This window comes from Henckelia pumila, chromosome 4, assembly GCF_033568475.1.
Source record: "Henckelia pumila isolate YLH828 chromosome 4, ASM3356847v2, whole genome shotgun sequence".
Taxonomy (NCBI): domain Eukaryota; kingdom Viridiplantae; phylum Streptophyta; class Magnoliopsida; order Lamiales; family Gesneriaceae; genus Henckelia; species Henckelia pumila.
Genome location: NC_133123.1, coordinates 105,288,164 through 105,312,965, shown reverse-complemented (window position 1 = coordinate 105,312,965; position 24,802 = coordinate 105,288,164).

The following is a 24,802-nucleotide window of genomic DNA, read 5'->3' as shown; positions in this document are numbered from 1 at the left end:
CCCCACTAAGAAGAGATTTCGTCCTCGAAATCAACAAGAACCACAACTCATAAGATAGAATAAAGAATTAAAGACAGTAAGAAGAACTCACGTCATCCGAATAACTCCGAAAATCGCTGTCTCATGTCAGATTCTGTCTCCCAAGTCGCTTCCTCGATGCCGTGATGGATCCACTGCACTTTCACTAATGGAATCAACTTGGTTCTGAGTTGCTTTTCTTTTCGATCAAGGATCTGAATCGGTCGTTCATAATAGCTCAGAGTCTCGTCTAACTCGGCTTCGTCAGGCTGAAGGATATGAGAAGGATCTGGATGATACTTTCGCAGCATAGAGACGTGAAAAACGTCGTGAATACCAGATATAGACGGAGGAAGTGCAAGTCTGTAGGCAAGATCGCCTATCTTCTCGAGAATCTCATACGGCCCGATGAATCTCGGAGATAACTTCCCTCTCTTACCGAATCTAACCGTGCCTCTGAAAGGAGAAATCTTCAGAAAGACTCGGTCTCCCTGATCAAAATTCAGAGGTCTACGCCTGACATTTGCATACTTCTCCTGTCTATCTTGAGCTGACTTCATTCTGGTATGAATGATCTTAACATGCTCTGCCATATCTCTAAGCATCTCCGATCCCAAATCTGGTGACTCGGACAATTCATCCCAAAACAACGGAGATCGGCACTTCTTACCATACAAAGCCTCAAAAGGTGTCATACCGATACTCGCTTGGAAGCTGTTGTTGTAAGAAAACTCGACAAGAGGCGAAGAATCCTGCCAACTAGTGCCAAAGTCTAGCACTACCGCTCGCAGCATATCCTCTAACGTCTGGATAGTTCGCTCTGACTGTCCATCGGTCTGAGGATGATAAGCTGTACTCAGATGCAATCGAGTACAAAGTGCCCCCTGAAGACTATGCCAAAAGTGAGAAGTGAATCTAGGATCTCTGTCTGAAACGATCGACTTCGGCACACCATGCAATCTCACAACATTGCTAAAGTACAACTCAACCATCTGATCATGACGATACGTCATCCTGTATGGAATGAAACACGCAGACTTCGTCAATCGGTCGATCACACCCAAATGGCATCGCATCCTTGAACAGATCGTGGTAGCTTCGTTACGAAATCCATGGAAATGTGATCCCACTTCCATTCAGGAACAGATAGACTATGCAACAGACCTCTTGGTCGCTTCCGTTCTGCTTTTACTTGCTGACAGTTCAAACACCAAGATACAAACCTCGCAATATCGCTCTTCATTCTCTTCCACCAGAACTGGTTCTTCAGGTCGTTGTACATCTTACGACCTCCAGGATGAATACTGAACCAACTGCAATGAGCCTCTCGGAGAATACGCTGTCTCAACTCTGCAACATCAGGCACAACAATACGGTTATTCACATACAGTACATCATCTCTAACCTGGAATTCAGACTGATGCCCAGATCTGACTTTCTCTACTGAAACCTGAATGCTCGGCTCAAACTTCTGTGCTTCTCTGATTGCAACAAACAACTCCGGTTCGGCTTGAATAGCAAACACTCTGATAGTCTCCCTATCTGTTTCAAACTCTAAACCAGAAGTGCAACAATCATCGATCAACTGAGAAACCCCAATAGTAGAAAGAGATAAAGATCATAGCTTTCGGCTCAAGGCATCTGCAACTGCATTCGACTTTCCCGGATAATACTTGATTTCACAGTCGAAATCCTTCAACAGATCTAACCATCTTCTCTGTCTCATATTCAGCTCTGTCATAAAGATAGTGACGCCAGATCTTCAGAGCAAAGACGATCGCAGCTAGTTCAAGATCATGAACCGGATAACGAGTCTCGTGCGGTTTCAGCTGCCTCGATGCATACGCTATCACATGCTTATGCTGCATAAGAACACAACCCAAGCCTCGGTTAGAAGCATCACAATAGACTGTGAAACCTCCAGTACCCTTCGAAATAGAAAGAATTGGAGCACTGGTCAGTCTTCTCTTCAGATCAACAAAGCTAGCCTCACAATCTGAAGTTCAAACAAAAGGCGCATTCTTCTGAGTCAGCTGGGTAATTGGCTTGGCAATAGACGAGAAACCCTTGAAACGACAGTAATAACCAGCTAAACCCATGAAGCTTCGGATCTTCGGTACTGAAGTAGGTCTAGGCCAATTCATAATCGCTTCAATCTTGCTGGGATCGACAGAAATCCCATCTTCAGAAATAATATGACCGAGAAAGACAACTCGATCTAACCAGAATTTACACTTAGAAAGCTTGGCAAACAACTGCTCAACTCGCAAAATCTGCAGTACGGTCCTCAAGTGCTCTGCATGGTCAGTACGGTTCTTCGAGTAGATAAGAATATCATCGATAAAGATAATGACGAACTCATCTAAATAACGCTGAAAGATACGGTTCATCAAACCCATAAAAACCGCTGGAGCGTTAGTCAAACCGAACGGCATGACTATAAACTCAAAATGACCATACCTCGTTCTGAATGTGGTCTTAGCAACGTCTTCCTCTCGCACTCTCAACTGGTGATAACCTGACCTCAGATCAATCTTAGAGTAGACAGAAAAACCCTGCAATTGATCAAAAAGGTCATCTATTCGGGGTAAAGGATACCTGTTCTTAACTGTAGCCTGATTCAATTGACGGTAGTCGATACAGAGTCGCATAGAACCATCCTTCTTCCGAACAAAAAACACAGGAGCACCCCAAGGCGATACACTAGGTCTGATGTATCCATTGGCAATCAAATCCTCAAGCTGCTCCTTCAAATCTCTCAATTCAATAAGTGTCATACGATACGGAGCTTTGGAGATAGGTTGAGTACCTGGCACTAAGTAAATGCTGAATTCGATTTCTCGAATAGGTGGCAAACCAGGAACATCTTCCGGGAACACATCTGCAAATTCTCTAACCATCGGTAAATCTACCAAAGCTGGGCTAGATTTCAGTACATCAACTGCATACACTAAAAAACCTTCTGCACCTTTCTGTAGTAAACGAGTCAAAGATAACACTGAAATCAAAGGAATTCTAGATCAAGAACCCTTACCAAAGAATTTCCACTCGTCTGCCATTTCAGGTCTGAACCTGAAAACTTTCAGAAAACAATCGACTGTTGCCCTGTACTTGGTTAAAGCATCTATACCGACAATACAATCAAAATCTGACTGTCCAAGTACAATACAGTTGAATTCTAACAAATTCCCCTCAAAACAAAGCTCACTGTTCCTGACTAATCTGACAGAAACAATTCCTCCATCCAAAGGTGAAGTAACAGCTACTACTATAGGCAACAACTCAGTAGGCAAAGCATGCAATAACACAAATTTCTCAGAGATAAAGGAATGGGAAGCACCTGTATCTATCAAAACATGAGCAGAATGACCAAAAATCAAATAGTTACCTGCTATAACATCATCAGGTGTCGCCTGAGCCTGATCCTCTTGCAAGGCAAAAACTCGTGTCTGCTGTCTCGGAGGCTGGTTCGCACTAGAATTACCTCCCTGTCTGTTCTGCTGCTCAGGCTGAAAAGAGTGCACTGTAGACGACTGCCTCTCCGGCTGAACTGCAGGTCTAGACGAACTCCCACTCTGAGCTCTATCTCTGTTACGCTGAGGGCATACCTTAGAAAAGTGTCCCGGTTGCTGACAGGTGTTACAATTACCGAAGACTCCCACACACTGATCCGGTGAGTGTCTTCCTCCACACTTGCTGCAGTACAAGGTTGATGATCCAGAACTCTGCCCTGAACCAAACTGTCGGGAACCACTGGAACAAGACGAACTGTTCCCCTACCTTTTGAAATGTTTACCTCTTGCCTTGTACTGATCCTTTCTGTTTCCCCCATCGCTACCACCTTCATACCTCTGCTGCTGGTTCTGATGCTGCGGTGGCTGATTCTGATACTGAGATGGTCGGTTCTGATACTGCCTCTGTTGCTGAGGTGCTACCTGGTTACCTCTTTGCCTCCACAAGCCTGCTTCTGCTCCCTTTGCGTGATTCATGGCATCCGCAAAGTTGTTAGGCCTGTTGGTATTAACCAACGTAAAGACGTCGGGGTTCAAACCATTGATGAACTGATCTGCCTTAGCCTCTTCATCTCCGGCAATTAACGGTGCAAAACGCAACAGACTATCGAACTTATCCACGTACTCTTTAATGTTCAGATTCCCTTGCCTCAGGTTGGCAAACTCTGCTCCCTTATCTTTGCGATACAAGATAGGGAAAAACCGCTTATAAAATTCAGATTTAAAAAGAATCCAAGTAACTTCCGTACCTCTACTCTCCATTGCTTTCTTTGTCATGATCCACCAGCTCTTAGCAACCCCACGTAGCTGATGAATGACTAACCTGATTCTGCGGTCATCTGTGTAATCAATGGAATCGAACAGCTGATCAATATCATCCAACCAACTCTCGCAGTCAACTAAATTTTCTGAACCCATCAATAACGGCGGATTGAACGACTGAAACCTCTTCAGCAAGGTTTCCATAGGCGTTGCTGAAGCATCCAACTGATCAACTCTAGTGCTAGCTTGCTCAGTCGCAGGGATAACTGGCGGTGTGTTTTTGTTTATCACTCGACGAGGACCCATCTGATAATCAAAGGTTAGGACACGAGATATCTCAATCGCTACAATCAGTGCCCTTACAACCGCTTGGAATACCGGATACCAGTCGATAACAGAAACAGTTATATCTCAAGTAGATCATGCTTTATAAATTAAATCACATAACCATGTAATTCAATAATTCTCAATAATAAAGCATGCTCGCATGGAATTAAGTACACAGTTAAAATAATTCAAACACATGCGAGGAGCCAATACACGCAGACTCGATCTACCCGCTCACTCTAGTTCAACCAAGAATCTTAAATCTCTGATACCACTTAATGTGAGACCTCGGTTCTAAACAACTAATCTCGACTTAAACAACAATTAAGCATACAAGATCCAAGACCAAAGTCAGAAAGAAATTTTTTTTTTTTAAAGGGGGGTGCGCTCGGGCGGCAAAAACTGCCGCTCGAGCGCGCCCTAAACTCCAGCGCTGCTGGATTACTCGAACTGGGGTGCGCTCGGGCTGCTAAAAACTACAGCTCGGGCGCCCCCCCCCCTCCCCCTGCAGCAGAAACAGAACAGAGCAGAAAAGCTTGGCATCTCAAACTAAAAGTTATTCCATACATCAAACTCAAATTCATGCATTAAAAACATAACTTCTCCAGTTATTACATGAAATGCTAGTGTTGATCAACTACGCACCAGTCTATAACATGCAACATAAGACTCGCATAATCGATACAACATAAACAACGAAGTTCGAGATCTAAAAATGTTCCAAAAAAACTAGGTAGACATGCTGACATGACTTCTAAACCGAGTCTCACTACTAGATCTCCCTCTTGTTGCTAACCAGGCCTTCGCTGACTTGGTCCTGCCCCACTTGTTGCCAAGTACACATAAAAAACAAAGCAACAGTCGAATAAACCGGTGAGAATGATAATCCCAGTAAAAACAACATATCAAGTAATACAACAATAAACATGCTTTCAAGACAACAACGAAATCAATAACGATGTAATGAAATTCACGTCTTTAAACCGGGATATCAAATCTGATAACGAGGGATTGCTGCTGTGCTTTTGGGATCCTGAGGGTGAGATTACGTAACGACACACCAACTCACCCAATCAAGGTGGTGCCACGTATCCCACTCCTTTAGACTTTGAGCAACTATAATGAGTATGCTAGCACTAGGTGAAACGACTACGACCTAGGCCACTCAATCATAGTTCCCAAACGTCTAAACAAAAAGGGCAGTTCTTCCCGCTGAAAACAATATTGGCTTAAGATGAATGCATAACAGAAACATAAAACATATCCATATAACAAAAGCTCAATCAAAACAACAAAACACAAGTTCCTCATGCTAGAACGAGTGTAGATGCAAGTATGTGATTTTAAGGAAAACTCGAGAACCAACTGTCCCGAGTATGCTATCCCCCTATCGATGTCTGCTTTTACCTTTCAATGCAGTAGTTCCAACTCTGGATAAGCTACAACAAAAGGTTTAATCAACAACTAAACAATCCAACAACAAAGGCAACGGTTCAAGGTAATCTCTTTACCGTTCTTCGTCCAAATTCTCGACGACCAATGCTGCTAACACAGGGCTTGACAACTCCAAACGAATCTGTTCAGATACAATCAAAGATCAATTACCATGATCGACTTCAACAACTTCAAAAACGGTTCAAATATCCAAAATTCAAACCGACGGCATAACGGCTATAAACTGAACAACCGGAAACGCAGACAGCAGTTCAATAGCGATATAACCTCATAAAAATTCTAAGACAACCAAAACAAGGCAATCCCAACAAATCTCAAATCACAATTTTTGAAAATGGCTTCCAAAAATCATAACAATTCCGAACGTTGCTCAAATTCAAAACCAACAGATAATACACGATCAGAACTCTGTAGAGAACAACATACTCGAATCTAGAATGATTCTAACAACATCTAAAAACTAGAATGTATCTGATCGTAGAAAAACTTACGATATAACAGAGCTCTCACTACAGTGATCGATAATCTGCCTTCTGAAATAATTTCTAACGGACGGATTGAGCTCAGACTGAAATCCCAAAGCTTGGAAGCAAAAGGAATCGGCTACAATGGAGGATGAAGGAATGGGGAAGGAGATGAAGACTTTTCAATCTCAAATCTAAGTGTAGATAATATATAAAATCCAATAATTGCATTTTAGTTCCTGAAAAATCCAAATTTTGCAAAAAGGACCTTGATCAAAATCAAGTCGGCTCGGGAACTCTGTAATCTCCGATTAACTCAAATAAACTCATTTAAGATAAAAACGGGGCATTACAGAATGTCAGTAGAATTCTAGTCGATATATTGAACTAGTACAGAATTAACCTAGAATTGACAGCTATGTCAGTGTTAGAATGTACAGAAATAGTTCAATGACATATGTCGATCTTTCTACGACATGAATGCAGTTCTATATAGAGTGGTGTCTAGTACAAAAGTATTATGACAACTCGTATAGAAGAGCATTATATGAACTGAAGAACTCCAGAAACAACTAGAAGATTGAGTAGAAAAGAGTTATATAGTACCGAAATAATGATTAATTCTATGACAATAAGTTAAGTCAAAAAGATTCTTGAATTCTATGACTATTGTCAGCTAAGAATTAATAAATGAACTCATGTCAATAGAGAATAAGAAAAAATCAGTTACAGTTGAGCTTTATCTTCAATTTTGCTGAAGCTATTACATCATAGAAATCGTGATTCTTGAATTTCTTGATATCGATTCTGAGGTTTTTGTATTCGACCTCGATCGATTTTGAGGGACTCTTATTTTTTTTTACTAGAGTCTGATTTGATTCATTCTTCTTGATTTTTATGATGCAAGTGATATGGTATCACTTAGCAGATTTTATCATTTAGAATATGTAATTTTAGATGATCTTGATTTGAGAAAGTTCCTTTGAGCTGAGATTTGAGAATTTTGATTATTTGATGTATTTATTCAGTGTATCTTGAAGTATTTGGCTCGTAACTGATAGAAATTAAGATTCAGAATACTAGCAAGATTTCTGGGTTTTATCTAATTGCTGGATTTATTGGGTACAGATCTGTACTTGTTGAATGTTTATGCTTGGCAGATACTTAAACAATCAGAATTTTTGTGATCCAAGCTAAACTCGAATTAGTTTGGACAGATAAAAGAAACACATTGATTGAGAACACTAGATTAAGATAAGAGATAAGACAGCAGAGCAGAACAGATGAATTTTTGTGGTGATTAATCGTTTGATTATGCCAGATATTCTAGATATGGTCAGATTCTGAAAGAGGCATATGACAATATATTTAATATTTATTCAATTGTCTAAACATGTATGACTTACATGTAGTCATTACATGGAAATCAGTATTGGTGAAAAAATTGAAAGCAGATACGATAGAATTAACAGTACCAATACTAAAATTCCAGTAAAAGAAGCAGAAAAGAAGAACTCATGTGGTTTATGTAACAGATTAGTTACATAAGAGTTGAAATCAGATCAACTTTGTGAACGACTTTGGTTCGAATCTACTTGAATCGTCATAATTTTGTGATTTAGAGTGTAGTAGATTTCGACAGATTCATGAATATGTTGTATTAGATATGATACAAACATAAAAAGATACTGGTTATGCATTTAGCAAGATGATCAGATTACAGGAATTATTGAAATCTATTATCGAGATAGAGACTTTAGATTTGTTTTCTAGATTGTGGCATTGATTGTCAGATGTTCTGAGTGTTTGGTTGTATGAGATTTCATTATACCATCCTCTGATTAGTGGACTATCAGATGTGATTATCCAGATTTCCGAGTATATGCTCAGAACTATAGTACTAGATTCGGTACTAGTTGATTGATTATTTGCCACTTGATTACTATGATTCCTGTGACAGCTATTTGATAGATATAAAGACAGTATTTTGATGATTGATTGATCAAAACCACAGAATTGTCTTTATATTGAAATAAAATTTTAGAAATATCAGCTATCAGACCAGCTATGAGTCATGAAATGATAGCGAATGTGAAGATGGCTTTGAACAGAATAAGAACAGAACAGCATAGACAGAATGAGCAAATGAGTAACAGATAGAAATGTGAAGCCTGAACAGAATGATCAGTTAAGAATTTCTTTTCCGAGCATCATTAGGTTCAGAAAGAGATTTCAGAATTGGTTCCTGAGAGTAATTGATCTAGCTTATGGATTAATACTCGAAGTGTCAGAGAGATGAATTGTTATCCATATGCATTGGCTGAAGAATATCAGCTAGAATGTGTATGTACATTCAATTCAGATACAACAGAAGTCGATCAGATTGTAAGCAAGATAGACTAACTGATATGAATTTAGGAGGTTCTCGAAGATTCATATTGTTCCAAGATTTGCTCCATGATTTACAATCAAGAATTGAAGGATTTGGAATTCATGGCAATCAAGTTGGAATGCTTGAAGATCATTTGGAGGGATGTTATAATCTTATTGAAGTCCAAAAAAGTCAAGAGAGTAGAGGAAATATCAAAGAAAACATAAAAAGAGGTGACAAGACCCGAGAGGTATGCGCGCCCGCACCTCATTGACGCGCACCCGTGCATGGCGGACAGGACCTTATGCGCGCTTGCGCCTGCCCACGCGCGCCCGCGCCTGATTCGTTGTTTTTAAGATTTCAGGACAGAGTCCTATGCGCGCCCGCGCCTACCCACATGCGCCCGCGCCAGCACTCTCTCTCACACAGTTCGGCGTTTTGTGTGTGTGCGAGACTTTTTGATATTTTGGCATTATTTTCTATTTTTGAGAGTTTTATTCCTACTAGGAAACTTTTAGGAGATATCTTTGATATCTTAGCTATATTTTGAATTATTTTGCGATATCTTTTATTATTTTGTAGTTGTATTATAAATACAACATATACATTCATTATTAAAAGTGAACAATTAAGATTTCAGATTATTGATTATTCAATACAAAATTCTCTCTAGAATTTTATTAAGCTTTTGCTTACCCAAAAATCAAACTTATCAAAGTTTTCAACTTTGTGGCGTTTGTCGATTGATTATCCTCGTGGGTTGTCAGAAACAGGTTTTCTGAAGGTCCCGTTGTGATCAATTGTTTTCTTCGTGATTACTGTTGCTAGTTTCGTTGTAAGCTAGAGGTGGTTAATCCAAAACTTTTTACTTGTTTTCAAGATCGGGCAATTTCTTGATTTCTTTTGTTATTGGATTGAGGGTACGATTTTAATATAGTCGTGTTTGCCTTCCATACATTAAGAATTCATATCATTTGGTATCAAAGCAAAGGTTTTGAATCAAGTAAGTATCTATCTTCATCTATCTCTGTTCTTCGCGTTCTTCTTACCCGTTCTTCATCCTTCTTCGTTGGAATATTTCCTTCGTCGAATTTTTGTGTCGTTTCTTTCAAACTTTTTATCCAAGTCTCGTGTCTTGTGCTACAAGTTATAAAAAAAAAAATCGATCAAAAAAAAATAGAAAGGATCGAAAGCTTCAAAAAAAAAAAAAAAAAGAAATATTGAAGAAACAAGATAATTTGTTGTCAATTGTTCATCCTTGGGTTCAAGTCAAAATTCGAGTGTTCATAAATTTATTCATCTTGTTTTTGTCAGTCTTCGAGAGTCAATCTTCAAGTGTCTACAAGTTGTGAGCTTGAGAGTTTGATTCACTTTTACCAAGCAAAAGCCTACATAAATTTTGAGTGAAAAAAAAAAAGAGTGATTGAGTGAATTCGTTTGGAGGGACTTGTGAGAACTTGTGTGAGGAATTTTATTACTAATTTTTTTCTTGCAGGTACGATGAGTTCAAATAGTCACAATTTTTCAAAGGAAGATTTGAGTACAATGATAAGGGAAGCAATGAGAGCGGAGTTGGAAAAAATGCATGAAAGGATAAGTAAACTTGAAGTTAGTGAGGATAATGAGAGTTTTGGTGAGAATTCGGGTAGGAATAGGCGAGGTCAAGACGATGGAAGAAATAGAAGAGAAGCAATGCGAGGGAGGTATACTGAAGGGGGTAGAGAAGAAGGGAATATTAATGGGATTAAGATGAAAATTCCATCGTTTAATGGGAAATCTGATCCAGAGGCTTATTTGGAGTGGGAGATGACAGTGGAGTCGGTGTTTGACTGCCACAACTACAATGATTCGAAAAAAATAAAGTTAGCGGTTGTTGAGTTTGTGGATTATGCTCTAATTTGGTGGGATCAACTGACTACATCTAGGAGGAGAAATCGTGAGAGGCCTATTGAAACATGGGAGGAGATGAAGCAAATAATGAAGAAAAGGTTTGTTCCTAATTACTATTATCGTGATATGTTTAAGCGATTGCAGAATTTGAAGCAAGACTCGAGAAGTGTAGAAGACTACTACAAGGAGTTGGAGATTACTATGATCCGGGCTAACATTGAGGAGGATAGTGAGGCAACAGTGGCTCGATTTCTGTGTGGTTTGAATAGAGATATTCACGACCAAGTGGAGCTACGACATTGTGTGGATCTTGAAGAGATGGTACAATTAGCTATGAAATTGGAGCTACAGCTTAAAAGGAGAGGCATTGGTCAAGTGTCCTCGGGTGGAGGAACTACTACACCTTGGCGTCCAAACGTTGGCAAACGAGAGGATGTCAAGCCGGTGTCCAAACCAAAAGTTGAAACCAAGCAAGAAACACCAAAGCAAGGAGTGCAAGTGGAGGTTGAATCAAAAGTTGAAGTTGAGTCGATAATTGAGGATGAAACTTCATTGATTGAGGATGTGAGTGTTGAAATTTGTGCGGTGGAAGGTGAATGGATTGATGAAAAATCTTCTATTGTGCATGGTGTGGTTGATAGTGATTTAAGTGTTGGAGAATGTAAAGTGGTAGATGATTTTGCATGTGTTGAAGATTCATCTAATATTTTTGTTGAAGATGAGAGTCTTATGGATTTTCATAGTGGGACTAGTAATTTGTTGGATGAGTTTGGTAATCCTGCAATTCAATTGAATACAAAAGAATTTCTTGAGGATCAATTGAGATTTGAAATTTTGAGTGATATGGCTGAAAAAAAAAAGTGAGATAGCCATAGAAAAAGAAAAAGAAATCTTTAAGGTCGAAAAAAGAGTTCAAAAGAGTGAGATGACCTTTGAGAGAAAAAAAGAGAGGAAAGAAAAGAGAGGAAAGAGATCAATAAAAAAAGAAAATATTATGGTCCAAAATAGTGAGGTTGAAAATTTTGTTCAAATGAATAAAATCCCTAAAGTATTTTTGTACAAAGAAGTTTTATCTCATTGTCATGATTTAGCCGGTTCAATCCCGAGCATTGTTTGTTCTTCTTTGCAGGATTTTGGTGATGCATTGATGAGAAAACAAAGGAGATACAATATTAAAAGTCTTAACATGTTGGATCCATGTGAAGGTGAGGTTGAATGTTTGAAAGTTGTTCTCTTTGAGAGGTATGATGTAGATGCAAATCGAAGGTACAATTTCAATACAAACTTTCAAAGGTATGAATTTAATTCAATGTTGCATGGATTTAATTACTTTGTTGAAGGATTTGAGAAACTGTTAGCTATAAATTATGCTTTAAGTTCAAATCTTGATGTTAAGTCTCTTGAGTTTGTGCATACTACAAGAGTTGGTTATTTGGTTTATGTTGATATGTGCGAGTGTTGCAAGAATAGTATAGGTGGTAAGTCATATTTGCCTGATTGGTTATTGTTGACTTTTGGACTAACTAATGTGCGTAATACTTTCATGGGATTGATGGGTTGTGTTTTTCATGCATCTATGGGTAACTTTATTGTGATATACTTTGATTTTATCTTAGTATATAGCAAAATTTTTAAAGTACATGTTGAACATTATGGAATTGTGTTAATCATGTTGGGTATAAAGTTTTTGGGTCATGAGCATGTTAAAAATTTGAATGTATTTTGTGCAAGAGAACTTGTTGATTTTGGTGTAAGTTCTCACGGATTTAGAGTTGTTGGTGAAGCGTTGATTACGTACCAACGAGGTAATGAAAATGTGGTAGTTACTACACTATCACCAAGGTATGAGTTCTTATCTCTTTTGGTTACAAGGTGCTTATGGTTTGAAAATGTTAATGAATTGCAAGAATGGGTTAATAATTTTGAGGATGTGTTTGAAAAATACTTGTGCAATGTTAATGAAAAATTTTATGTGAGCACGTATTTGTTTAAAGAAAATAAGTTTTTCTTTATATGTTCGTCATTGCATGATTTATTTGATGAAAGGACATGTGTGTTCAAAATGAAGTGTAATTTTGAGAGATCCAAAAGAATGAGTATAATGGATGAATATTTGTTGTGGTTACACATGAAGAGATATGTTGAGTGGAGTTGTAAGTGGGATAATGCATGTGAGTTATTTCTTATTCCTAGAAAACAATGGTTGTATTTAACTATGCATTTTGTGTTAGGGTTAACTAGGTCTAAGAAGGGGAGGAACTTGAGTTTTGTAATGCTTAACGGAATTGTGATCATGTTTATGCATGCTAGTGGTTATAAGGTGTTTAGTTTGAGTATGAGAAAGTTTTTGTGTCCTGACATAGTTTTGAGTGTGCAAGGTATATTATTGCTTATGAGAAATATTTTTAAAGTTTCTATGTTTTGCTTGGTTTTTGTAGACAAGGGGCAAGATTTGAGGACAAATCTTTTTGAAGAAGGGGAGTATGATATGAATTTAGGAGGTGCTCGAAGATTCATATTGTTCCAAGATTTGCTCTGTGATTTACAATCAAGAATTGAAGGATTTGGAATTCATGGCAATCAAGTTGGAATGCTTGAAGATCATTTGGAGGGATGTTATAATCTTATTGAAGTCCAAAAAAGTCAAGAGAGTAGATGAAATATCAAAGAAAACATAAAAAGAGGTGACAAGACCCGAGAGGTATGCGCGCCCGCGCCTCATTGACGCGCACCCGCGCATGGCGGACAGGACCTTATGCGCGCTCGCGCCTGATCCGTTGTTTTTAAGATTTCAGGACAGAGTCCTATGCGCGCCCGCGCCTACCCACATGCGCCCGCGCCTGCACTCTCTCTCATACAGTTTGGCGTTTTGTGTGTGTGCGAGACTTTTTGATATTTTGGCATTATTTTCTATTTTTGAGAGTTTTATTCCTACTAGGAAACTTTTAGGAGATATCTTTGATATCTTTAGCTATATTTTGAATTATTTTGAGATATCTTTTATTATTTTGTAGTTGTATTATAAATACAACATATACATTCATTATTAAAAGTGAACAATTAAGATTTCAGATTATTGATTATTCAATACAAAATTCTCTCTAGAATTTTATTAAGCTTTTGCTTACCCAAAAATAAAAATTATCAAAGTTTTCAACTTTGTGGCGTTTGTCGATTGATTATCCTCGTGGGTTGTCAGAAACAGGTTTTCTGAAGGTCCCGTTGTGATCAATTGTTTTCTTCGTGATTACTGTTGCTAGTTTCATTGTAAGCTAGAGGTGGTTAATCCAAAACTTTTTACTTGTTTTCAAGATCGGACAATTTCTTGATTTCTTTTGTTATTGGATTGAGGGTACGATTTTAATATAGTCGTGTTTGCCTTCCATACATTAAGAATTCATATCAAAATCGCTTGTCCGGGGACTGAATTGCAATTAATCCAAAGTTCAGGGACTAAACTGAAAATAAGCTAATATATATCCAAGCAATTCACGTGGGAATCAGATTTTTTCAGCCACAACTCAGAAAGTGTCCGAGAGTTCTGAAAACAATATTCCAAAGCCATTTTTGTCCCTTTAAATGCCGATATCTTTTGATCCGCCTGGTAGAATTTCCGATTGATCGTATATTTGCGATCACAGCTCTGAGTACTTCGTTTTGACGTAAGTTTTATGAAGTTCTACCATCTTTGAATTTTATGATGTTGTTAGAATTAAGATTTGATTGTATAAACGTGTTCTAGCATATACGACGATAGCATATCTAAGATGGATCGAGAAAAGATCTTCGTTTGAACATGTTTTCGATTTTTGAAAGATTTTTCATAATTCTGAATTTTTAGGGCTGATGATTTCGAAATTGTGTTGATGAATTGGTGTTGCTTTTGAGTTGAGATGAGTAGTAAGATTGATGTTATGCTTTTAGAAAGACCGAAATCGTACCGTTACGCCGCTGGTTCAAGATTTTGAATTTTTATGCATTCTAAATGTCTAGAGCTAATCTTTAAGCTTATTGTGGATGAATGGAATATGAAATTATGTTTAGAATGAAGATATAATAATATTTGAATCGAAAGATTTATCGAACTCGAATAGTTGCGACGTTGGTTTGAATTCTGATTGTTTTAGCAAGATTTGAACTGAATAAGCTCTAAAGAATCATCGATTCAGATTGGAACTTGATTTTTAGATATGGTATAATCTATTTCAGATTTGAATTGAAGATTATCGAAGTTGAATCGTCGAGTTCGAGTTCGAATGACTTGAAGTGTTTGCAGTTGAAAAACACCTTCAAGTAGCACTGATTGAAATGAGCAGATTTTGATGATCGATTTGGCTAGCATTGAGATGATCAGCATTGGCAACAAATTCAAGAGGTTTGAATCGCGATGAAAGGTATGAGTTGACATTATTCTTGCCAGGTAGAACAACTCGAGAACGTGGTGGTTTTCGAGTTATCCTGAAATCACATACTTAGTTATTTATGTGTTTTTATGTGATTAGATGTTTTGATTTCTTTGCTTGCTTATTTGATTAAGTGTTCAAGGTGTTTTATAGCATTTAATTCATACAGAATATGTTGCATTCATCTTGAACTCCAGCCCGAAAAGCACAGAGGGTTGAAAGGCCTAGAGTGCATATGACGTTTGGAGGGCTGTAGTTGAGTGGCACGGAATGTAGAATTACTTCCAGAGCCAGAAGACTCACTATGGTTGCACCAAATTCAGAGGAAATAAAGTATTTGACTTCACCTCGATTAGGTGAGTGGGTGTTAGTTGAAGATTTTATTTCCTCGGGATCCCAAGAACTAAGCTTATTGGTATCAGATTTGATAGCCTATTCCTTGGCACATGCATTGCATTTATGCATTAACCTAGAGTTTTCTATGGTTTAGAATATGCAGTTATAAATTCTAGCATGTTGTGATATGCCATTCTAGATATGAATGTTTTATTATGCTTTATATGCTATTGCTTTAGATGAATTGTTATGTGTAAGAATTTAAGAGTAGATGATGATTCTATGATTTACATGTTATTACATGTTTTATGATTTCAGATTATTAGGGCCTATATATTCCATATGCTTTAATGATGTATATGCATGTCTTTCATACTGAGATTTATTCTCACCGAAGTTATCCGGCTGTTGCTTTGTTTGTATGTGTGCATTGTATCAGGTTGGGGCATGATCAAACTAGAGTTGGCTTGGATAGCTTGAGAAGAGAGATAGTATGTGATGATTCGGGTTTTAAGCAGATGATATGTATTGTTAATAACATGTTAGAAAACCAAGAATCTTGTACATGTTTCTATTTGGTAAATCCTAGTTCATATTCATGAATTGATGTATTTATGAGTTAGGATTTATTTGTCAATGCATGTATATTATTTTGTAGCTTGTATAAGACTAGATGTCTTTATATTCCAAGTTTGACAGCATTAAGTTGCAGCAGAATTTTCAGAATTTGGAGCCCGCTCGATCGGGTGACTTTTGCGGATCGAGCGCGGCCTGTGAATTTCCAAAGCAGAGTAGTGAGTTTTTGGGCTCACTCGATCGGGTGATTTTCACCGATCGAGCGAGACCAATATGGATTCAGACCCGAGAGCTGGACTTTCTTGCCCGCTCGATCGGGTGAATTTACCCGATCGAGCGAGGTGCTCAGTTTAAAAAAAAAAAAAAATTAGCTCTTGGTTTGAATATTCTTTTATTGTTCGATTAATTGTCTATTAATTGTTAATTGCCCTAAGATGAGATTAGCAACCCGGGTCCCCACAACAGGTGGTATCAGAGCGTAAAGTCTTGGAGTGTAAAGTCTTGGACTAAGATAGAAGTTAAGCGGGGTAGATTGAGTCGCATGCATTTATAGTATTGCATGATTATGCTTTACTTGCTTTACAGAATTGTATGCGACGATGATTGTTTGATTGAACACTTCTTGCTTTATCGATATGCGAATTACATGCTTATATGCTGCTATGTATGCATGATTTCTTGAATTCATTAGAATACATGAATTCGTTGCAAGCATGTATTATGTGAAAAGCATGAGACTTTGCAAGCATGTGTTCTATTCAGAAGCATGAGATTATTTATAGGTTATACTGAAATTGTATTTTATAATCTCTGCCATATATATTTCTTCTGTTATCGAATAAAACAGCTTATGCAGATAGCATGAGAATCTCAGACAGAACAGAACCTCAGATAGAACAGAACCGTGTTGAGGTAAGGTTTTGAACCGATTGTACTGAGAAGTATGTTAGTTGAACAACTCCAAAGCTATGAATCATCAACTCAAAAAGATACAGAATATGCTATGTCTAGAAAGGAGTTGATTTGAAGAGCTAGATCAATTGTTCAAGAAAAGCATATTCAGATGAACATAGAACCAGCCTGATTTTATATCAACTCCAGGACTTAGCAAGAAGTTGGTGAAGTTTCCAGAAGAAGTACTGAAATTGTTTGGCAGGTAAGTAAACAGAATTGTTTCTTTTCGTATATGCTAAAGATGATAGAACAGTAGAGATGCATAAGTTGATTTCAAGCCAGTAAGAGAAGAACGAAATCATGAACCGGTAGTATGAGGCAGAGTTGAATTTTTATTCACGCCTCTGTAATTGTGGAAACACTATGATCATCACCTCCACTACAACTTCCTTAGCAGTATAGCTATGAAGCAAGAGATAGTGGCAACAGCAGCAAAGATTGAAAGACTCAAGTTGTATCAGATAAGAATATTAAATGGTAAGTGAGTTAATTTTAGTTAACCGCTTATATATTGATTGCATAGTATACAGTCATAGATTAGTGATTTGTTATGCTATAATCCGTATTTGATGAGCCTTTATTCAATATATTTTCTGAGATTTTTGCCTTTGAGTAGAAGAAATGCATTTGAATGATTAGACAGAGAAGATGAAATGCAGACTTGAGGAAATAAGATTGAATAAGCATTATAGATATTAATGCAATAACTGAGTATCCGATAAGAATTGATTGATTCTGTGCAGTGATTAAGTTAGATCAGCGATAGCTATGAGTAGAGATCTATTTGATATGAGTTGCAGAAATAAATTTCTATTATGTCGGTACTGTTTATATCACGATGATCGTGGAAGAATGTGTGAGACCTCGGTTCTAAACAACTAATATTGGCTTAAACAACAATTAAGCATACAAGATCCAAGACCAAAGTAAGAAATAATTTTTTTTTTTAAAGGGGGGTGCGCTCGGGCGGGCAAAAACTGCAGCTCGAGCGCGCCATAAACTCCAGCGCTGCTGGATTACTCGAACTGGGGTGCGCTCGGGCTGCTAAAAACTTCAGCTTGGGCGCCCCCCCTACAGCAGAAACAGAACAGAGCATAAAAGCTTGGGATCTCAAAATAAAAGTTATTCCATACATCAAACTCAAATTCATGCATTAAAAACATAACTTCTCCAGTTATTACTTGAAATGCTAGTGTTGATCAACTACGCACCAGTCTATAACATGCAACATAAGACTCGCATAATCGATACAACATAAACAACGAAGTTCGACATCAAAACATGTTCCAAAACAACTAGGTAGACATGCTGACACGACTTCTAAACCAAGTCTCACTACTAGCTCTCCCTCTTGTTGCTAACCAGGCCTTCGCTAACTTGGTCCTGCCCCACCTGTTGCCAAGTACACATACAAAATAAAGCAACAGCTGGATAAACCGGTGAGAATGATAATCCCAGTAAAAACAACATATCAAGTAATACAACAATAAACATGCTTTCAAGACAACAATGAAATCAATAATGATGTAATGAAATGCATGTCTTTAAATCGGGATATCAAATCTGATAACGAGGGATTGCTGCTGTGCTTTTGGGATCCCGAGGGTGAGATTACGTAACGACTCACCGACTCACCCAATTGAGGTGGTGCCACGTATCCCACTTCTCTAGACTTTGAGCAACTATAATGAGTATGCTAGCACTAGGTGAAACGACTACGACCTAGGCCACTCATTCATAGTTCCCAAACGACTAAACAAAAAGGGCAGTTCTGCCCGCTGAAAACAAGATTGGCTCAAGATGAATGCATAACAGAAACATAAAACATAGCCATATAACAAAAGCTCAATCAAAACAACAAAACACAAGTTCCTCATGCTAGAACGAGTGTAGATGCAAGTATGTGATTTTAAGGGAAACTCGAGAACCAACTGTCCCGAGTATGCTATCCTGCTATCGATGTCTGCTTTTACCTTTCAATGCAGTAGTTCCAACTCTGGATAAGCTACAACAAAAGGTTTAATCAACAACTAAACAATCCAATAACAAAGGCAATGGTTCAAGGTAATCTCTTTACCGTTCTTCGTCCAAATTCTCGACGACCAATGCTGCTAACATAGGGCTTGACAACTCCAAATGAATCTATTCAGATACAATCAAAGATCAATTACCATGATCGACTTACAAGCCAAGTTCAACAACTTCAAAAACGGTTCAAATCTCCAAAACTCAAACCGACGGCATAACGGCTATAAACTGAACAACCGGAAATGCAGACAGCAGTTCAATAGCGATATAACCTCATAACAATTCTAAGACAACCAAAACAAGGCAATCCCAACAAATCTCAAATCACAATTTTTGAAAATGGCTTCCAAAAATCATAACAATTCCGAAAGTCGCTCAAATTCAAAACCGACAGATAAATTACGACCAGAACTCTGTAGAGAACAACATACTCGAATCTAGAACGATTCTAACAACATCCAAAAACTAGAATGTATCTGATCGTAGAAAAACTTACGATATAACAGAGCTCTCACTACAGTGATCGATAATCTGCCTTCAGAAATAATTTCTAACGGACGGATCGAGCTCAGACTGAAATCCCAAAGCTTGGAAGCAAAAGGAATCGGATAAAATGGAGGAGGAAGGAATGGGGAAGGAGATGAAGACTTTTCAATCTCAAATCTAAGTGTAGATAATATATAAAATCCAATAATTGCATTTTAGTCCCTTAAAAATCCAAATTTTGCAAAAAGGACCTTGATCAAAATCAAGTCGGCTCGTGAACTCTGTAATCTCCGATTAACTCAAATAAACTCATTTAAGATAAAAACGGGGCGTTACAATTTTCCCCCACTAAGAAGAGATTTCGTCCTCGAAATCAACAAGAACCACAACTCATAAGATATAATAAAAAATTAAAGACAGTAAAAAGAACTCACGTCATCCGAATAACTCCGAAAATCGCTGTCTCATGTCAGATTCTGTCTCCTAATTCTCTTCCTCGACGCCGTGACGGCTCCACTGCACTTTCACTAATGGAATCAACTTGGTTCTGAGTTGCTTTTCTTTCCGATCAAGGATCTGAATCGGTCGTTCAAAATAGCTCAGAGTCTCGTCTAACTCGGCTTCGTCAGGCTGAAGGATATAAGAAGGATCTGGATGATACTTTCGCAGCATAGAGACGTGAAAAACGTCGTGAATACCAGATATAGATGGAGGAAGTGCAAGTCTGTAGGCAAGATCGCCTATATTCTCGAGAATCTCGTACGGCCCGATGAATCTCGGAGATAACTTCCCTCTCTTACCGAATCTGACAGTGCCTCTGAAAGGAGAAATCTTCAGAAAGACTCGGTCTCCCTGATCAAAACTCAAAGGTCTACGCCTGACATTCACATACTTCTCCTGTCTATCTTGAGCTGACTTCATTCTGGTCTGAATGATCTTAACCTGCTCTGCCATATCTCTAAGCATCTCCGGTCCCAAATCTGGTGACTCGGACAATTCATCCCAAAACAACGGAGATCGGCACTTCTTACCATACAAAGCCTCAAAAGGCGCCATACCGATACTCGCTTGGAAGCTGTTGTTGTAAGAAAACTCGACAAGAGACAAAGAATCCTGCCAACTAGTGCCAAAGTCTAGCACTACCGCTCGCAGCATATCCTCTAACGTCTGGATAGTCCGCTCTGACTGTCCATCGGTCTGAGGATGATAAGTTATACTCAGATTCAATCGAGTACCAAGTGCCCCCTGAAGACTATGCCAAAAGTGAGAAGTGAATATAGGATCTCTGTCTGAAACGATCGACTTCGGCACACCATGCAATCTCACAACATTGCTAACATACAACTCAGCCATCTGATCATGACGATACGTCATTCTGTACGGAATAAAACACGCAGACTTCGTCAATCGGTCGATCACTACCCAAATGGCATCGCATCCTCGAACAGATCGTGGTAGCTTCGTGACGAAATCCATGGAAATGTGATCCCACTTCCATTCAGGAACAGATAGACTGTGCAACACACCTCCTGGTCACTTCCGTTCTGCTTTTACTTGCTGACAGTTCAAACACCGAGATACAAACCTTGCAACATCGCTCTTCATTCTCTTCCACCAGAACTGGTTCTTCAGGTCGTTGTACATCTTACGACCTCCAGGATGAATACTGAACCGACTGCAATGAGCCTCTTGGAGAATACGCTGTCTCAACTCCGCAACATCAGGCACAACAATATGGTTATTCACATACAGTACATCATCTCTAACCTGGAATTCAGACTGATGCCCAGATCTGACTTTCTCTACTGAAACCTGAATGCTCGGCTCATACTTTTGTGCTTCTCTGATTGCAACAAACAACTCCGGTTCGGCTTGAATAGCAAACACTCTGATAGTCTCCCTATCTGTTTCAAACTCTAAACCAGAAGTGCAACAATCATCGATCAACTGAGAAACCCCAATAGTAGAAAGAGATAAAGAACATAGCTTTCGGCTCAAGGAATCTGCAACTGCATTCGACTTTCCCGGATAATACTTTATTTCACAGTCGAAATCCTTCAACAGATCTAACCATCTTCTCTGTCTCATATTCAGCTCTGCCATAAAGATAGTGACGCCAGATCTTCAGAGCAAAGACGATCGCAGCTAGTTCAAGATCATGAACCGGATAACGAGTCTCGTGCGGTTTCAGCTGCCTCGATGCATACGCTATCACATGCTTATGCTGCATAAGAACACAACCCAAGCCTCGGTTAGAAGCATCACAATAGACTGTGAAACCTACAGTACCCTTCGGAATAGAAAGAATTGGAGCACTGGTCAGTCTTCTCTTTAGATCAACAAAGCTAGCCTCATAATCTGGAGTCCAAACAAAAGGCGCATTCTTCTGAGTCAGCTGGGTAATTTGCTTGGCAATAGACGAGAAACCCTCGATGAAACGACGGTAATAACCAGCTAAACCCATGAAGCTTCGGATCTCCGGTACTGAAGTAGGTCTAGGCCAATTCATAACCGCTTCAATCTTGCTGGGATCGACAGAAATCCCATCTTCAGAAATAATATGACCAAGAAAGACAACTCGATCTAACCAGAATTAACACTTAGACAGCTTGGCAAACAACTGCTCAACTCGCAAAATCTGCAGTACGGTCCTCAAGTGCTCTACATGGTCAGTACGGTTCTTCGAGTAGATAAGAATATCATCGATAAAGATAATGACGAACTCATCTAAATAACGCTGAAAGATACGGTTCATCAAACCCATAAAAACCGTTGGAGCGTTAGTCAAACCGAACGGAATGACTATAAACTCAAAATGACCATACCTCATTCTGAATGCGGTCTTAGAAACGTCTTCCTCTCGCACTCTCAGCTGGTGATAGCATGACCTCAAATCAATCTTCGAATAGACAGAAGAACCCTGCAGTTGATCAAAAAGGTCATTTATTCGGGGTAAAGGATACATGTTCTTAACTGTAGCCTAATTCAATTGGCAGTAGTCGATACAGAGTCGCATAGAACCATCCTTCTTCCGAACAAAAAGCACAGGAGCACCCCAAGGCGATACACTAGGTCTGATGTATCCCTTAGCAATCAAATCCTCAAGCTGCTCCTTCAACTCTCTCAATTCAATAAGTGCCATACGATATGGAGCTTTGGAAATAGGTTGAGTACCTGGCACTAAGTCAATGCTGAATTCGATTTCTCGAATAGGTGGCAAACCAGGAACATCTTCCAGGAACACATCAGCAAATTCTCTAACCACCGGTAAATCTACCAAAGCTGGGCTAGATTTTAGTACATCAACTGCATACACTAAAAATCCTTCTGCACCTTTCTGTAGTAAACGAGTCAAAGATAACACTGAAATCAATGGAATTCTAGATCGAGAACCCTTACCAAAGAATTTCCACTCATCTGCCATTTCAGGTCTGAACCTGAAAACTTTCAGAAAACAATCGACTGTTGCCCTGTACTTGGTTAAAACATCTATACCGACAATACAATCAAAATCTGATAGTCCAAGTACAATACAGTCGAATTCTAACAAATTCTCCTCAAAACAAAGCTCACTGTTCCTGACTAATCTGACAGAAATAATTCCTCCACCCAAAGGTGAAGTAACAGCTACTACTGTAGGCAACAACTCAGTAGGCAAAGCATGCAATAACACAAATTTCTCAGAGATAAAGGAATGGGAAGCACCTGTATCTATCAAAACATGAGCAGAATGACCAAAAATCGAACAGTTACCTGCTATAACATCATCAGGTGCCGCCTGAGCCTGATCCTCTGTCAACGCAAAAACTCGTGCCTGCTGTCTCGGAGGCTGGTTCGCACTAGAATTACCTCCCTTTCTGTTCTGTTGCTCAGGCTGGAAAGAGTGCACTGCAGATGAATGCCTCTCCGGTTGAACTGCAGGACTAGACGAACTCCCACTCTGAGCTCTATCTCTGTTACGCTGAGGGCACACCTTAGAGAAGTGTCCCGATTGCTGACAGGTGTTACAATTACCGAAGACTCCCACACACTGATCCGGTGAGTGTCTTCCTCCACACTTGCTGCAGTACAAGGTTGATGATCCAGAACTCTGCCCTGAACCAAACTGTCGGGAACCACTGGAACTAGACGAACTGTTCCCCTGCCTTTTGAACTGTTTACCTCTTGACTTGTACTGATCCTTTCTGTTTCCCCCATCGCTACCACCTTCATACCTATGCTGCTGGTTCTGATGCTGCGGTGGCTGATTCTGATACTGAGATGGTGGGTTCTGATACTGCCTCTGTTGCTGAGGTGCTACCTGGTTACCTCTTTGCCTCCACAAGCCTGCTTCTGCTCCCTTTGCATGATTCATGGCATCCAAAAAGTTGTTAGGCCTGTTGGTATTAACCAACGTGAAGACGTCGGGGTTCAAACCATCGATGAACTGATCTGCCTTAGCTTTTTCATCTCCAGCAATTAGCGGTGCAAAACGCAACAGACTATCGAACTTAGCCACATACTCTTCAATGTTCAGATTCCCTTGCATCAGGTTGGCAAACTCTGCTCCCTTATCTTTGCGATACGAGATAGGAAAAAACCGCTTATAAAATTCAGATTTAAAAAGAGTCCAAGTAACTTCAGTACCTCTACTCTCCATTGCATTTTTTGTCATGATCCTCCAGCTCTTAGCAACCCCACGTAGCTGATGAATGACTAACCTGATTCTGCGGTCATTTGTGTAATCAATGGAATCGAACAGCTGATCAATATCATCCAACCAACTCTCGCAGTCAACTAGATTTTTTGAACCCATCAATAACGGCGGATTGAACGACTGAAACCTCTTCAGCAAGGTTTCCATAGGCGTTGCTGAAGCATCCAACTGATCAACTTCAGTGCTAGCTTGCTCAGTCGCAGGGATAACTGGCGGTGTGTTTCTGTTTATCACTCGACGAGGACCCATCTGATAATCAAAGGTTAGGACACGAGATATCTCAATCGCTACAATCAGTGCCCTTACAACCGCTTGGAATACCGGATACCAATCGATAACAGAAACAGTTATATCAAGTAGATCATGCTTTATAAATTAAATCACATAACCATGTAATTCAATAATTCTCAATAATAAAGCATGCTCGCATGGAATTAAGTACACAGTTAAAATAATTCAAACACATGCGAGGAGCCAATACACGCAGACTCGATCTACCCGCTCACTCTAGTTCAACCAAGAAT